This window comes from Hemicordylus capensis, chromosome 4 (assembly GCF_027244095.1).
Source record: "Hemicordylus capensis ecotype Gifberg chromosome 4, rHemCap1.1.pri, whole genome shotgun sequence".
NCBI classification, from domain to species: domain Eukaryota; kingdom Metazoa; phylum Chordata; class Lepidosauria; order Squamata; family Cordylidae; genus Hemicordylus; species Hemicordylus capensis.
The window spans coordinates 204,697,853-204,713,057 of NC_069660.1; the positions used below are offsets into that span (position 1 = coordinate 204,697,853).

Below are 15,205 nucleotides of genomic sequence, written 5' to 3' on the forward strand. Positions count from 1 at the left end.
TGTAAGAATGTGGTGATGCTGGTAAGAGAAGCTCTGGCAATAGAGGTTGATAGAACCTATTCAACCAACTGCCCCCCACCACGCACACACACTTTGTCATGGTGATTTGGCTCCAGCTCGGAAGAAGTTTTGAGGATAGGAGCTAGCAGCACACAGTCTGAGAGTTGCACAATTGCACGGTCTGTGACCTGTGGTGCACCTCTAAGGCTATGGAGTATTTCTAACTGGAGCAGCAAAACATATCGGGCTGTTCTGATATGTGCCAAGAAGGGCTCGTCAAATCCCAGATGCCAGGGAGCCATGGTGCCTAGATATTTAACTGTGTGCCTAGACTAGGATATTTAGAGGTAGTTTGTTTAATAAAATCTGTATTTGTCCCAGGCAGCCCTGTTTCTGTTTTACTATGTTACTTGTACAGGGGATAAAGAGAAGCCCATTTACCCACTTCCTCCATGATGTCTGTCATTAAATCTGGTAATTTTGTCAAGTGTCCACTGTTTGGCTCCCAAATTTTTGGGCTGGCTCCAAGATCCAAAGAAAAATTGCCAGTGCCTTGATTGGAGTCACACCAAATGGCTTTATCCACATGCTGGCAGCAGGTTAATGGCATCATACACTCTTCCATTCAAGCATGTAAAAAAACAGCTTGCCATGATCAACAGGATTTAACTTCACAGCAAGCAAAGGATTTTGCCTTACATACATTAATGGAGGGCATTTCATGTTGGTTTTGAGAACTGATGGCAAGAAATTTCTGTGAATATGAGGATAAAGCTAGAAAGTGCATCCCACAATAAACTAGTGCAGAAAGAATTCAGAGCCAAACCCAAGGAATCCCAGATAAACTGGGCTGTATACTCTTCTTTGCTTTTAAAGTAAAATATGTCTTTGTGCCAGAGGGATTTGTGTGACTCAAAACTGCCATGTGAAATTAAATGGAAAGCTTCAGTGCTATTATGTGCTCAGACAATACCCTGTTTGAGGGGAAAATCTACTGCAAACATGCAAATAACCACTCACTTGTTGCCAGGGCCTACGGTAACTACCTCTGGTCAAGGATGGACTGCTACTCTGAATTAATTGCCAATGACCCCCTTACCCATGGTCTTCCACCACAAATTTGTCCAGTTTGTCTGCTCCATATTGGACAAATTATTTTTGGTAAAAGGTGGCAGTTGGGTGGGGGGAAAGAAAGAGAACCAGAAAGAGTACGATCCAGCTGTTAGATCAAGTAAACCAGCAGTGATGAAGAGAGTTCACAGCTGCATGCAAGAAGTTCCATATTCTGCCACCCTACAACTTTAAGCAGTGGCATGCCCGGAAGGTGAGGCAGTCTGACAAGGGGGAAGGGGGAATGCAAACAAGGAGGGAGACAGGGCCCAGGAGCTCCTTGCCTTTTGCCTCTAGCAGCAAAGGGCAATTGGCCAGGGCTGGCAGGAATTGGTTTCTCCAAATCAGGTTTATGACATCTAAAGGGCATGCAGATCAGAGGAGATCAGCCCATCATAACCTCATCATAACCTGTCACTTTGGAGACTTAACCCTCAGCCCAGCTGTAAAGGGGGGAAGTGTTCCTGAAGCAACTAGAGCATGGGGCTGTGGAAAAGGGGAGATCTCCCTTCACCTGTGCATTCTTTTTAATGTTAAGATTAGACCTCACCCCCTGCTTTATATGTGAACAGGGCAGAACATGATAAAGTCATGTGGCTCCCTCCATCATGCCTAGCTTGCCCCTTTATTTATTTATTTCTCCAGCTCCAGTATGGACAAGCTAGGCATTTATTTTTGTGGACAGGTCAATTGTTTTAACTTATCTGCAAGGTTGATCTGTTATAGATGAAGGTTGTAGAACCCAGCTCTAACGGTTGGTATGTCTAACTTAGATAATCTTCTTGGCTAGGTAAACAGTCCCTAGAGAATGTTGACATGCAGAAATTAAGGACACAGCTTTGATGTCCAATTAAATGCTTCTAGAGGGCATCTCGAAATAGCCTACTTATTTATTGGAATTGCAAAGCAGAGGCAAAACACGACTTGCACACGTGCCAGGATGAAAAGGTGACAAGTAGAGCTAGCCTCGCTTACGTCCCAGGGCTAAACATGTGCCTCTTTCCCTGTAAGGTTGGTGCAGTTGTAACGTGGACATCAGGTTTCATGTCCACGTGAGATATAATGGACCTTTGAAGAGATGTTGACAGTACTTGTGCATCATGGAAATTTAGAAATCTGTAGCCATCAACAGAGCAGCAGGTGCTGGTGCAGTGAAGGTCCTAAACTTGTGACTCAGAAAGTGGTGGTGTAAGCATATAGCTGGCTCCAGTACTATGGCATTCAAGTGAAGCACCTTTCAGACATTTGCCAATTTTGAGTGGTTATTGTTTTCATGGTGACTTTCCCTCATGGTTTTTGTTCAAAGGCATTTAAGTTTAATGTGTGTTCTGGCCACCCACAGCAAGTGTCAATTTTCTTTTTTAAAAATCATGTATCACAGAGTTCCAGGAAAGAGAAGCAGGGCTGGCTCCAGCTTTTCAGGTGCCAATGGGCAAATGGGCCAAGGAGGGCTTCTGGTGGAGGAAGCAGAGGAAAGGAATGGGCCATGTGAATTGGACCCTAAGCATGGTATGGAGGAGCCTGATACAGCTGCCTCACTGAACCTAAACAGGACTGGGTCTCATTGGTGCTTTGATGGAAAACTATCTGGGCACCACATATTTACTGCTTTTTGTTCTCTGGTGGAAAAAAGGGAAGACATTTGTCAATTAAATATTTGATGTATTGCCCTAGAATTCCTGGACATATTGATGAGAAAGGGTCAATATGCCATGCTAGCTTGCAGTTGTTGGGCTCCGTACAGTAGTTCTGGGCTCTGCTTCATCTTGCCCAACTCGATTATTGGCCATGGAGAGAAAACCAGAGCCCTCTTTGGAAGTGATTTTCCTGTGTTTACTGAATTCAGGGAGTGGAGATGCAGGAGAATGCTAACTAGCTTGTCAGTTCAGGGTATGTGGCTAATTGGCGCACTCCTCTTCCCTCTCTCTCCCATGTTCAGTGAATGCAGGGGGTGTGGAGGAAGGCCAGGCATACATGCAAAAACTTAGTGTTCCGGCCTCTGCATCTGCAGGCTCCTCCTAAACAGGTTTCCACTGCCACTACCAGCCTTTAGTAGGCTGGAGACACACCATGGGAGCTGCTGCATCTTCCAAATGCAAGTTGTGGTATAGCACACTTTCACAAACACTAGAATTGCGTGAGGGAGTTGTGTGAGTGCACAACCATTATTTTCAAAGATTGTGCAATTGCGCAACTCTGTTGCATGATTTTGGCATTTGTGTAAGTACTCTACAGCAGAACTTGCTATAGTACAGTAGTTTTTGAACTATAGCATTGGTTCCACAGCGACATGATGCATTGTTGCCCAGGAGACATTCTGCTACTTAGCCAATTGGATTCATTAAGCATTACATTGTATTTAGAAATTTAGATTCTGATACTTCCTCTCAGGTGTTTTGCAGTGCAACAAGCATGCCCTCAAGAGGTAGCTGAGATTGAAAGTGTGGCTGCTGGTGGCACCCCATAGAAGAATATGCAGTATGCGGAGAATGTCATAAGTATAGGAGCAGATCTAGGGAAATTGGTGCCTAGTAGTGATGTGCACGGACCGGTCCGGAGGCCATTTTACAGGCCTCTGGACCGGTCCAAGCATGGGCGGTTCACGATTTGAGCGGACTGGGTTCCTTTAAGGGCAGGGGGAGGGTGTACTTACCCCTCCCGCTGCTTTTCCCCCTCCAGCATACTTTTTGTGTTAGCAAATGGGGCCCCTTCCCCCTCTTGGCTGCAAAAGGCTTCAGGAAGCCTTTTGTGCATGTGCACGTTGCGCATGCGTGTCACATCTCCGCAACGTGCATGCACGTGGCCACACACATGCGCGCATGTCACAGAGACATGACGCTCACGCGTGATGTGTGCCAAGAGGGGGAAGGGGCGGCAGGGAAGTATCCTGCCGCCCCGATTGCTAACCAAAAAAAAGGCGCACTGGAGGGAGAAAAGTGGCGGGAGGGGTAAGTACACCCTCCCCCCGCCCTTAAAGGTACCCCCACCCCAGTGCCGGACCGCAGCTCTGCGGTTCCGTGCACATCTCTAGTGCCTAGGGCAAGCACTGAAATTGCGCCCCCTGTACAAACATCTGACACCCATCTTTCCATAATATCAACTGAAAAATACAAGTCAAGCTCGTTAATCTTTTAATATTTCAAAAACTATTTAGCAGTGGACGTAGCCAGACCAAAAAATACTGGAAAACTACAAATTTCAGTATGCTAGGGCTCATGAAATATCCAAATACTATGTGGAGGTGTACTTGGAAAACTAAACAGAAGTGCCTGTCTAATTCTCTACTATGCATTGTAGCATCACTATTACATAAGTTTTAAAAATCAATGGAGAATTGGACTTTTCCCAGATACTCTGAAAATAATTAAAGGAAACGCAGAGCAAACTGTGTCACTGCTTGGGATATATTCTAGTATTTCAGAAAGACAGTTAAAATGAGAGAAAGAGAGCAAGAAACTCCCAGTGGGCCTTAATACTAAGGATTTCACACTGATTCAAAGACAAACTCACCATTAATAGCCATATGATTAAGACATCACATTTAACTAACTTATCACAAGAAGCAAAGTAAGAGCAAATGAATACAATCCTAGCTCATAAGCTTCAGCTCAGTATTCACAAGCCCTGATTCTCTGTACATAGTGCCAAACTGAATATGTGTACGGTGACTTATATTATATAATTTTTTTAAAAAAAAATACCTGTAGCCCCTTCGGGGGGGGCTTCCTAAAGGCTGTGGGGGGTCTGCAAAGGTTTCCCCTCCCTCCACTGGCCTCTGGGGCCTCGCAGGTACCATTTGAGCATGTGCGGTGGCTATTTTTTTAAAATAATGTTCTGTAAAAAAATGGCCGCTGAAAACAAAATGGCCACCGCACATGCTCAAATGGCCTCTGTGAGGCCTGGCATAGCCTAGGGCCTCACAGAGGCCATTTGAGCATGCACGGTGGCCATCTTGTTTTTGGTGGCCATTTTTTAATTTTTAATTTTAAAAAATGGCGCCCCCCTTCAAGTGGCACCCAGGGCATGTGCCCTGTCTGCCCTACCCTAGATACGACCCTGGATAGGAGGTGATGATAGATAAGTGGTTACTTATCTGTAAGCAGATTTTATATTCCCTGAAGAATAAAATGCTGCTATTCTACAGGTTGACACATGCATTAGTTTCTACAGTTTATCTCCACATTTAGCAGCTCACACTTGTTACACAATCCTGAAGGCAAATTTATGTAAGCAGAGTATGCTATAAAGCCAGAGATAGCTACACAGAGAAACAGATCGATGGGAATGCATTTCCTCCCCAGAAGTTACACTGCTCACAAGAGTAGGCCAAGTGAGCTGTTGAATATGCAAACCCTTAGAGTTTCTGCTCTGGCAGGGAGGCATGACAGTAAGCCTGACCACTTACATTGTTCCATAAAGTCATGTATTTTGTAGATTAACATTTTCAAGCAGGTAGCCTTTGCTTTACCATGAATGAAAATGAATTCTACCTTTTATTTCCTATACAGTTATTTGATCCTTCATATGGCAATATAATTCCAGATCTCACACACAACTGTCTGCTTTTATCTAACATTTTCTGGTGTGTGTATCAGTTGATCATGAAATTACATGAACATAAAAGTTGAGTTTGAATAATCGTATGCTTACTAAGTGTAGCTGTAATTACAACAGCTTTTTCTGAATATGTCAAATTTCCTTAGACAATAGTTTAAAACTACCATTCCCTTAGACTTGGAATTATGTCATACCGCCAATATTTTTGGCATTTGCACTGGAGAAAACATATAGGAGACTCATTCTCTGCATTGGATACGTACAGAGGAATCAAAAGAAGTCTAAACTGAATTTTTCTAACGACTGAATTTATCTTCTGCTTTCTTTAAAAAAAAATTAATAGGTTTTTAAAAAATCTCTGTCTAGAAAATTGTTACAACAGGGCCTGTTGGCCAAGATTTTAAAAAGGTGCCTGATTCTTTCCTACATTTCCAACAGCTGGGAATATGAAATGCCTGATACCTAAGGCCCCATCCAGACATCCCACTCTTTATTACTAACAGAAAGTCCTGCCATCTTACACTGATCCCTGACAGTGAAAATTCTGAAATGTGATATTTGATGTTTGACCCTTACCACTTAATCTTTTTCAGGGAAATAACTGAAATTCAATCTTTTTTACTGCTGATTATCTAAGAATGTGATATGGGTGAAGTCTCCCAATGGGCATGTAACTGCAAAGAGAGTGAGAGAGTCCTTGCTAAATCCTTGCATTGCTGAATGGACCTGAGGTCAAGTCCATTGCATTGCTGAATGGACTTGAACTCAGGTTTTACCCCACTGGAAAAGCACTGAAGAGTGTAAAGGCAGTACAAACAAGCATAGGCTATCCCTATTTTAATGGAATAAATGTTGGCTAATTTTTTTGTTTTGAACATTAATCCTTACATTAGCGGCAAATACAAGAAAAAAAGTGAAGGGCTAGCTGAGAAGAAATGGTATGGGACATTTTCAGGAAAAACGAGAAATGATGGGGTTACAAGGAAAAGGCCAACAGGAGTCGGGGAGGAGAACTGGGAACACTGACATTGATGGAATGTAGGAAGAACAGGTGGAAAAGTGGAAAATATGAACAATTTTCTATAACAGCTTATGATGCTGGGGTTGGGGGGGAGTGACTGTTTGAAATCGACAACCAGGGCTGCTTTCTCTCTCTCTCTCTCCCTCTCTCCCCCCCTCTCTCTCTGGCTGTCCCCAGAATTAGAATGGAATCGTGTTTAAAAACAGATGTCACAGAGGTCCTTAAAGTGTAACAGTAGCCCCTGGAGTAAGTAGATACTGAGTCCCACTGTGTGTCATGGATATAACCATTTGTAGGACTGTCCCCTCTGAGAGGTCAAGGAGTAAAAATAACCGCTTCACCATTGCTCCCTCGTGCCATACTGTCACATGAATCCTCTGCAAACAATAAGGAGTCAGACAGTGCAATCATATGCATGATTACTGAGAACTATGTCCAGTTGTGCTCTGTGAGCCTTACTCTCAGGTAAGTGTGCCTAGGATTGCAGCCTGAAGCATTTACATTCCCCAGTTTGGAAGGCAGGCAGCTAGGCAGAAAAAGATGCAGAATTGGGGTTGATTTGCAATGCACAGCAAGCAAAAGCAAAAGTCACTCCTGCTTCTGAGGCAGGAGACATGGGGTCCAGATTTACAAACTCTTTTTTTTTTTTTTACAATGTAAGAATCTAAGCAGGCCCTTGCTGGATCATATCAATGGTTCATCAAGTCCAACATCCTGTTTCCCAGTGTTGCCAACCAGATGCCTCTGAGAAGCTCATGAGCAGGACATGTGGGCAAATCTCTCTCACTGCTGCTTCCCACGGCAACCAGTATTCATAGGCATGTAAACAGTGAAGTGGACAATCATCTTGTATGTCAAAGATGAGAGAACAACCATACTCAATGGCTGCAAATTAATGGCGTCACATGAACTTGAGTGGAGTACCACGGTGTTCAACATTTTCATAAATGTATTTGAGGAGGGAGTGAAGAGAATGCTATTTATTTACTTACTTACTTACTTACTTACTTACTTACTTGTAGACCTCCCAAACTTTCATCTCTGGGCAGTTAACAATGACATATCCTATCACATCTGCAGATTATACAAAGCTAGGGGAACAGCTAACATCTTAGAGGACATAATCAATATTCAAACCAATCTGAATGAACTCTACTATTCAAAAAGATGAAGTTCAACAGGGACAAATGTATTGTTGTTGTTGCTGTTGTTGTTTATAAATATTTAAACCCTTCGGTGCACTACTGCTTAGGGCAGCTTACAACATTAAAATAGACACAATATAGAACAATAACAATATTAATACAATTTTTTAAAAAATAAAAAGATCAGGCAAAAGCCACAATTAAAATGACAAATTTTAAAAACCTGCAGTTAAAGGTTATTAATAATTTTTTAAAAAGCACTAAGAAACCTACCAGATATAAGCAGTGGATAAAATATCAAATGTGAAATCTTGCATTTAGATAAGAAAAAAACAAAAGCACCAGTGTAGGAAGGGGGAGACCTGGCTTAGCAGCACTATTTGTGATAAGTATCTAAGTAGTCCACAACGTGTTCATGAGCAAGCAATGTGTTGCAGCTGATGAAAAAGAAAATGCAATCTTAGCCTGTATGGACAAGGTGTAGTGTCCAGAGAACAAGAAGAGATAGTTCCACACTGTTCTGTGCCAGTTGGACTTCACTTGGAATACTGTGTTCAGTTCTGGGCAATACGTCTCAAGAAGGACATTGATGAACTGCAACTGGTTCAGAGGAGGACAACACAGATGGTGAAGGGTCTAGAAACCAAGCTGTCTGAGAAATGGTTGAAGTACCTTCTATGTTTAGCCTGAAAAAGGAAAGACGAAGGGGAGATTTGATACCCGTCTTCAAATATCTGAGGACTGTCACATATGAGGACTGAGCTTGTTCTCTGTTGCTCGTGAGGTCAGGACTAGAACCAATGGATTGAAATTACAAGGAAGTGGATTTAGGCCAGATATTAAGAGGAATTTCCTATCTGTAAAAGCTGTTTGGCAGTGGAACTGTCTGCCTCATGCAATAGTGGGCTCTCCTTTTCTAGAGGCTTCCAAACACAAGCTGGATGTTCATCTGTCAGGGCTCTTGTCGCAGTATCCTGTAGTGAGCAGGGAGTTGGACTAGAAGACCTCCCTTTCAACTCTATGATTTTATGAGTATGTGTAGAATAATGGAGTGATCCCAAAATGTCACATTAAAGAAACACATTGCTGACTTTTTGTAAAGGAAGAGTTTGTTCTCACATTTTGGTGCTAAATCTCCATGATATGGAGGCAGAGGCTAATTAGAAAGCACTTTAGAAGCCAGAACCAAGCCAGAACATGGTTACTGGATTTTACTGGATTTAGTCAAAGAACAGTGGGTGCTTGCTTTTTTAGGACAAATGAAAGCATTTTTCTCAAATGAATGGAAGCAAGATGAAGCACTAGCCTTTTGCAGAGTCCAAAACAAGCAGTGCTGAAGGAGCCAGAGCTGAGAAGTTTCAGCAGTAGCTTTTGGGATAACATAAGAGAGATCTGACTTTGAAGTTCTCATCCCATGAAGTATGGCAGGCACACAGACACGCTGAGCAGCTTCTTACTAGGCTTCCTATATGCATGTCCCCATCAATTCATCAGTTCAAATCATTGAATCAAGCTATTGTACTATGTATCTAGTTCTACTAACCAAGAAGAGAAATCTGGTGTCCTCACATGTGTTTCAGGTTGTAATTCTGAACAAACTGGTCTAGGTATTGAAGGATTCTCCTGGATATCAGTGGAATGTTAGGAATGAATGGGTTTGGGGCTGTGCAGTTATTCAGATCTTATTGGCAAATCATTCTGGTAATTGTGCACCTAGAAACCAGCTGATAATTTAACAGGAGCACACAACAACATACTGATCTTGTAGGAAGAATCTAAAACAAAGTTTTGAAACATGTGGATTGTTTATAGAGATAAATATATTGCATATTTTAGCATGCCCAGTATTCACAATGCTCAGCTGATCATTCTGCTAGCTCGTAGGGGCATACACAAAACTGGTTTTCCCAGTCCAGTTTGAATCCAAACCAGATTCGAACCAGACTGGTTTGGTTTTGGCCCCTCCAAGCTGTCCCTCAGTTTGATTTGAATTCAAACCGGTTCAGAACTGGCTCAGAGCCCTTAACCGGTAAAAGGACAGAGGGGGGCTTCCCTAACTGTAGAGGGGACTAATGGGAGTTAATAGAAGTACTTATCAATTGCACCTGTGGCTGCTGCAGAGGCCAAAGGCGGGCAGCAGCAGCTCCCCAATCCCCACTGGCCTCCCCTTGAGTCTCCTGGGCTGGTGGTGGCCCATTTCAGGCCTATCCTGGCCTGTTTTGGGCCTCTGTGCAGGCATGGTGGCCATTTTGGGGGCATCCGCCATTGCACACAGGCCATTTGCATGACCACACATTTCAGGTCACACAAATGGCCAGTGTGCATGTACAGCAGTCCCAAATATGGCCTACAGGCCTCCACAGAGGCCTGTAGCAGGCCAAAATAGGTCCGAAATGGGTCTGAACTGGGCCACCACCAGCCCAGGAGACTCAGGGGGAGGCCGGAGGGGGTCAGGGGACCTGTTGCTGACACAGCTGCAGCCACCGGCGGCAGCACAGTTTGTAAGTACTTCTATTCACTCCCTTGAGTCCCTTCTATAGTTAAGGAAGCTCCCCCTGGCCCTTTACCAGTTAAGGGGAATCCTCACCAGATTCCCATTTGCCAGTAGGGTTTCGAGCCGGTTCCAAACCAGCTGAACCAAGCTGGCTCACACATCCCTGCTAACTTGAGAGAAGAGTCAATATAGTTGCCTAGGTATGGTATTTAAGGATCATGCCATTAGTACACACCTCCACCAGTATTTTTCTATTGCCTGATGTTATTTTGATTGGTGTGTGACTAAGGAATCAGCTAGTCTATTTATTTCCTCAATTATAGGAAGTGGTAAAAATTTCTGAGCTGTGTTTATGACTCCAAATAAGAACTATATTATTCAACCAGGCAGATACATTTCAAAAGTAAGTTGGGACTAAGGAGAGCTGACAATAGTTTAACCAGCTCTTATACATTTCAAGGCCACAAGGGACAATTATGATAATCCACTGGAGCCTTCTACACATAAAATCCAAGGCCATAGAATTTCCCAGTGATTTCTGCATCAACAACTTGTGGCTGAAATAGTTTGAGTAGCACCATTTTCATTCTACAAATAGAAAGTGAGAGGGAGAGAGCAGATGGGGCCAAATTAGGGGAGGGAGAAGAGGGCTTCTGAGGTAAATTGAGACTTTGTTTCATAACAAGACTCTGCTCTACTCAAGTTTCTCCATCCCAAGAGTGAAACTACTTGACAATTTACAACTAGTCATTCACCAGGAAATAGAGACAAAATTTTCAAAAGCATAATTCATTTCTCTTACTTTTTATCACCAGTCTAATTATTTTATTTATTTTTATCTATGTAAACCACTTCAGGAACTTTTGTTGAAAAGCGGTATATAAATATTTGTCATATTCCTATTTGTTGTATAAATAAAAGTTGATCTGCTTTCCCAGTGACAGGAAAAGAACATGCCCATTTGTTTTCTCCTACTGCTATGTTAATCCTCCAAGTTGCATAACTGTTACCGTTTCCTTTGTTGCCAAATGTATAATTTGTTCTCTCTCTTTTTTCCTGTTACTAAGCCCATAGGCTCTAAATCTTGATCTGTGTTTTACTGAGGCAGAGGCATTGCCACTTTTTGTAAGCCACCTTGTGAAGCCTTCATACCTAAAAGGTGGGATATAAATCCATGGAAGGAATGAATGAATGAATGAATGAATGAATACTGTTTTCCTAGAAAAACATATACAATCTTGTTGTATGTGTTTTTACGTTATTCCATACAGCGATACTTACATTTCAGTCTAATTTTCAGTCCACTTCACAAAGACAACGAGCAGTATCCAAACTAACAATGCCCTCACATTAGAACATTTCACACACAGAGCTGTTTTTCCAACAACAACAACAACAACCACCCTAACCCTCAGGGACCCCAACCCTCAGGGACATAATTTCAGAAGGCAGCAGAGAGAAGGTGGGGGGAATCAGCAAAATCATTGTATGAGCAAAACATTCTGCTGCACAGTCAGTATGGATGCTGTTCCATGTGTCTACTGCAGCCAGTTATATAGATACAGACAGCTGAAGCAGGCTAAAGTGTGTGTGTGTGTGTGTGTGTGTGTGTGTACGCACACACATGCACACACACACACACACACACGAAAAGCCAAACAGCAGCAGCCTGGATTTTTCTGGGGAACTGGTTTAAAGTTTAGGACTCTAAAATTTATGTTGCTTTGTCACTGCCATTATGGTCCTGTAGTATTAAAAAAAAAATTGACAAGGCAAGTTGCAGAACCCTGGAAAGCTACAAGTGAGTAACTTGCTCTGACAAAGACAGAGATGGAACAAGACCTTAAATACCCCTAAGCTCAAACTTCCCCTCCCACTCTCTGCCTCCCGGTCTGGAGTATAGAGAAATGTAAATGAGCAATCCTCTGGCCTGAAATCTGTCACACTTCTCTTGCTCCATCAAGTCCACGCTGGCCTGCTGCCAGCACTGGTCTACAGGCTTGGAGGAGCAGGAGATAGTTGGTATAGATGAAGCTGGTTCATTATGGGCCTTGGGCTCAGTGAGTACTGGTTCTGGGGTCACCAGTTCTAGGGGTTTGGGCTTTGAGATTTCCCAGCTGACAAGCTCAGATTTCAGTCTGGATGCAGAGTTTGGGGCTGGGGCTCACTCTTCTGACCTGACTGCTCCCCACACCTCAGGGCTGGACTCTGAGCTACTGCTCAGCTTTGGATCATGACAATTATCTGCCTGTGTGCTTGCTTTTGCATCCCCATAATATTTGTTCAACCTATACATTTACAAATGAAAGATTATAACAAAGACATCATAAGACTCTAAAAGGAGGAGCTGCAGATTTCAGAAAACTGCCTTCCATGGGTCCCTTTCTATCTGGGTGGACCCCATGACAGTCACTCTGCCACTACCACATGAAGTCTGCAGACTCAGAGTGGTCTCAAGGTTCAGCAGTGGCAGTGGTGGCCCAAGATTTCAATGTGCCTGTTGCAGGGTGCCACATACGCCCCCCCCTTGTTTATGCACACCCTCTTCCTCCTCCTCCACCAAATGCTACCCCACATTATGCTCACTTCTGCCTATGCCTCCTTTACTGCAGTAATAGTCACTGTGCAGTGTGCCATGCTCCTCCACCTCTTCTACCTCCTCTCCTGTCTGCTGCTATGAAAGGAGGAGGACACCAAAGAGGAAATGAGAATGGACAATGCTGGAGGCACAGTGCTGCACAGCACAGAGCTGCTTCAATGGTGGGGGTTGTTGGAGGAGGAGGCAGTTGAGGCAGTAGGAGGCATCTTGCTAACCTGTTGGCACCCCAATAATCTGCTGCTTGAGACAACCACCTCACCTCCTGGAAGAATCACCCATGAGCAGCGGGCTCTTCAGAGAGCCTTAAGTTCTCTGCAGTGACAGCGATGCTGACCCCTGATGCTGGACCTGAATTCCAATGCTCCTCCTCCTAAAGGAAACTTATCCCATGAAGACTGTCTTGAATGTTGAGCCACCTGGGGGAAGGGGACCTGTAAATAACATGGGAATTCAGTTATAGAAAGTACACAAAAAGAAAGATACACTACAGATAGAAGAGCACAATCAATCCATGGCTAACTACAGTACTATGTAGTACTATATAGCCAAATTTATTTATTTATTTATTTATTTATTTATTTATTTATTTATTTATTTATTTAACATATTTTTATACCGCCCAAAACTCACATCTCTGGGCATTTTACAAGAAGCAAGCAAACCAACCAACCAATGGAAAAAGTTAAAACATTAGTTAAAATAAATGATAACATAAAATTTAAAGTATTAAAACAAAATAAATGGTACAGTAAAAGTTAAAATTACAAAAATTTAAATTTTAAAACAACATTTTAAAATGATATTAAAATTGTTAAAACAAATCAAAAGCTTGGGTGAATAGTCTTTAAAGACTTTTTAAAAGTTGTCGGAGATGGGGAGGCTCTTATTTCAGCAGGGAGCATGTTCCAAAGCTTTGGGGCAACAGTGGAGAAGGCCCATCTCTGAGTAGCCACCAGAGGAGCAGATGGCCCTCTCCTGGTTATCTCAATGGGTGGTGGAATTCATGATGAAGAAGACATTCTCTTAAATACCCAGGGCCCAAGCCATTTAGGGCTTTATAGGTTATAACCAGCACCTTGTATTTTGCCCGGAAACCTATTGGCAGCCAGTGTAGATCTTTCCATCATCCCTCCGAGATGACCCAGAGACCAACCTGGCTTCCACATTCTGGAACAATTGTACTTTCCAGACTACACACAAGGGCAGCCCCACATAGAGCGCATTGCAGTAATCCAGTCTGGAGGCTACCAGCAGATGTACCACTTTTCTGAGGTCGTTCAACTCAAGAAATGGATGCAGCTGGAGGATCAGCCAATGCTGATAGAAGGCACTTCTGGCCACTGTCTCCACCTGGGACACCAGGGAGAGGCTTGGATCCAGAAGCATCCTCAGACTGTGTACCTGTTCCTCCCGGGGAAGTGTGACTCCATTCAGAACAGGCATCAAACTCATCTCACAGGTTTCGACCCCGCACAATGAGTACCTCTGTCTTATCTGGATTCAGTCTCAGTTTGTTATCCCTCATCCAGCCCATTACCACCTCCAGGTAGGCATTTAGGAAGGTTATGCCCTCTCCTGATGATATTGCCATGGTCAAGTAGATTTGGGTGTCATCAGCATACTGATAGCACCCTGCACCAAATCTCCTGATGATCTCTCCCAGCGGTTTCATGTAGATGTTAAACAACATCAGAGACAATATGGAGCCCTGAGGGACACCATACAAAAGTTCAGATTTTGAAGAACAGTCTCCAAGGGACACCATCTGGAACATGCCCGAGAGGTAGGAGCGGAACCACTGCAAAGCAGTCCCTCCCACTCCCAACCCCCTCAGACGCTCCAGAAGGATACTATGGTTGATACTATCAAAAGCCACTGAGAGGTCCAAAAGGACCAACAGAGTCACACTTCCTCTGTCAGTTCCCAATTGGAGATCATCCATCAGGCCGACCAAGGCATTCTCCATTCCTTAGCCCACCCAAAACCAGTTTGAAATAAGTCTAGATAATCAGTTTCCTCCAAGACTGCCTGGAGCTGGGAGGCCACCACCCTCTCAATTACCTTGCCCAGCCACGGAAGGTTGTATACAGGCCTGTAGTTGCTCAACTCTGAGGGATCCAAGGCAGGCTTCTTCAGAAGCAGTCTAATAATTGCCTCCTTATGACAAGGAGGCATTCTGCCTTCCCTCAGAGAAGCATTTATAATCTCTAACAAGCCTTCTACAACAACCCCCCTGCCAGATAGTATAAGCCATGTCAGGCAAGGGTCAAGAGAACAGG

General features: G+C 43.4%; 1 protein-coding gene and 1 long non-coding RNA gene across 7 annotated transcripts in view; one reads left to right on the plus strand and one right to left on the minus strand.

Annotated features, from left to right (window-relative positions):
* Positions 1-15,205, plus strand: part of MYLK4 (myosin light chain kinase family member 4) — a 158,373-nt gene that overhangs the window by 66,568 nt on the left and 76,600 nt on the right. The gene's annotated exons all lie outside the window — the stretch shown is intronic.
* Positions 1-15,205, minus strand: part of LOC128323000 (uncharacterized) — a 38,816-nt gene that overhangs the window by 12,266 nt on the left and 11,345 nt on the right. For all 5 annotated transcript variants that reach the window (XR_008306136.1, XR_008306135.1, XR_008306133.1 and 2 more), the window contains one exon: positions 13,186-13,357. This is a non-coding gene — a long non-coding RNA (uncharacterized LOC128323000). The remainder of the gene's footprint in view (positions 1-13,185; positions 13,358-15,205) is intronic.